The 2,688-nt window shown below is 51.0% G+C and overlaps 1 pseudogene; it reads right to left on the bottom strand.

The window, feature by feature from the left end:
* Nucleotides 1-1,002: 1,002 nt before the first annotated feature.
* On the bottom strand, nt 1,003-2,342 carry LOC136523963 (uncharacterized; annotated as a pseudogene).
* Between the last annotated feature and the right edge of the window lie 346 nt (nt 2,343-2,688).

Raw genomic sequence — 2,688 nt, 5'->3', positions numbered from 1 at the left:
CGAGCGACACCTCCTACTTCGACATGTCCGCGTTGCCACTACGTGTCAAGCGCACCTCTCCCGCCGCTCTCCGCTCGCCTGTTAAGTCTGAGAGCGGCCTCCGTCGCTCTCTCATTTCCTCTGTTTCCTGTTAGCGCCACCCAGCTCAGATGAGCTTGCGCCGGAGCCGTAGAGCCATCCTAGCCTCAGCTGAGCACGTCACCATGATCGCCATCACCTAGCGCCTCCATATCACCCACTTGCGCAGCTTATACCCCTCTAGTTGGCCCGACGTAACCTCGTCTCCTCCAACTCCGGCGAGGATCCGCCGAGATCCATTCCACCTTGGAGCATGTAGAACGAAGGAACACTAAGGGCATGTTTGGTTTCCCGCACTAGGCTAGCCTGGCTCGCACCGGTGAGACATGCCCTCTTTAGCCATGCCGACCTACATGAGCGTGTGTTTGGTTGTATACACTAACTCAGCTAGGCTACACAGTGACGCTGTTTGGTTACATGGCTGCATGTGCTCGCGATGGCCAGGCCAGGAGAGTCTCCCGTGCGCTCAGCGCGCGCTCGCGAGAGCCCCTGCAGGACATGCTCAGCAGGAACGCCCGAATCCTGCGTACTCAAGCAGCATGGCCCTGGGACGGAGGTTGCATGCGCGGGGGCAGGCCCTGACCGATGGGCAGGCAACCAAACAGTGGATGCTCACCGCGCGGGCATGGCTGGAGCATGTACACGAAACCAAACACGCCCTAAGTATCTGCCACGCATTTCAAAATTTTCGTATAAACGTTAGCGAAAAAGAAAAAAAAATGGTCTACAGATCTTTCTACCACGAATTCCAATTCCTTAGAGGGACACAGAATTAATTAGAGAAAGGTGTCACAAAGGAAGACGACACGCGCATCACTCCTGGAGAAAAAGAAAGGGGAACGAAAGAAGTTCTCTTATTCCTTCTCATCCGTGAACTTGCCGGCCGTCTGGCACAAGCACATGTGGTATCTTCAGTTGACGAACCTAATTCTTCCTTTGTCCTGGTCGCGGGCAGGCCAGTAGAGCACAAACAAGAATGATTTGCACGCACTTTGGTTATGGATCGGAGATGCTTGGCGACATTTGTCACCAATCTGACGGAGAGGAAAACAGAGGGAAAACAGGAAAATTAAAGGACGAGCAAAATGTACACAACTAATCTGAACTTGAAGAAGTTGTTAAAAGTGACAACCGAGATCATATATACAGTACAATATATGGATTCACACTATGGTTTATCAAACAATCATAGAATTCGTCACAGCGAAACAGCGCATAATTAGAAGACAGCCTCTAGCGCAGAATTCGTCACAGCGAAACAGCGCATAATTAGAAGACAGCCTCTAGCGCAGAACATAACTACGATGCCTTATCATTTTTACAGAGCAGACGCAACAAGTAACAAGTGGCAAATAAACACTGCTCGCAAATAAAAAAAGTGGCAAACAAACACAGCGCAGCATGCAGTATATTTGTTGCTCACCTCATCACTGCCGTGTTCTGCCTGTAGTCTTGCGATCATCCTTGCCAACGTATGCATGAGCATGATGAGCATCACCATGCCCACGATCTCCACGGAAGTTGTTGGCAGCCGGCACCGCCACCACAGTGGGAGAAGCACTAGGGTTAGGGTAGCCGTAATCGTCCTCATGGGCGGCATGGCCACGACGAGCAATCTGCTGCGTCTCGGGTGGCGTCCTCGCGGAACCAGCGACCCCTGCTGCTGCCACTGGCCCGGCATAGTGGCTTGGACTGGCGACGACTTGCTCAACTTTCTTGGGAGCTTTAGTGGCCGTAGTAGGCTCAGGAGTCCTCGCTGCCACAGAAGCCTCCGCGGTCTTCTGGCCCCTATGTAACATAGGACTAGGAGGTGCTTGCGGAGCCGCCGGAGTAGGCGAGGGAACTTCTTCTTCCGTGTCGCTATACTCAGGAGATTGCGGTGGCGGAGTAAGTGGTGAGTTCGCCGGCTTGTTCTTGTCTTCATCGCTCTTGTTCTTGTTCATGTTCGCACCGTTGTCTTTGTTTGCTTCCTTTCCAGTTCCAGTGGACGGCGAGTGGTCGACAGGCTCGGTGTGGCCGACCCCGTGACCAGTATGATGCTTGTGTGTCACTCGTGGTTGTGGCGGATCATTTTCGCGGCAGCAGAACGGGAGACACATAGCCGGAGCGGGCGCCGAGAGGTATAGCTAAGCTAGCAGCAGCTAGGCAATGCTATGTTAAGCGAGCGATTGGACTGAAGGTATGTAGTAGGTGAGAAGAAGAGTGCAAGTGCATGCATAGAGATATGGTTAATTAGGCGGGAGAATATATCGCCGCAGATATGGGGCTCCACTGTAGTAAACTGAGTTCGTAAGACTTAAGCTAATTAACGTTAACTCCAGACCCCAGTGGAGTTATATTAGGTCGTCCACCGTATGAAGCAATAGAAAGATGCACGTCCTCAATGATGGAGAACTTATGCCCAAGGCTTTTTATCAAGCCATTCATGGCGTCGTTGTTATCCTCAATGATGGAGAATCATTAAACAGTACGTGTGATGCTAGGTTTATGTTTCCAATTAAAGAGAAATAGAGAGACACACAGTGCTGCTAGCTTGCTTTATTTCTTGTCCTTGGACATATGTACTAGATGTTCTTTTCATAGCAAAATGTGATGATCGTGTAAAATCTT

Source organism: Miscanthus floridulus, chromosome 18 (genome assembly GCF_019320115.1).
Source record: "Miscanthus floridulus cultivar M001 chromosome 18, ASM1932011v1, whole genome shotgun sequence".
NCBI lineage: Eukaryota > Viridiplantae > Streptophyta > Magnoliopsida > Poales > Poaceae > Miscanthus > Miscanthus floridulus.
This window is presented reverse-complemented; position numbering and strand designations above follow the sequence as displayed.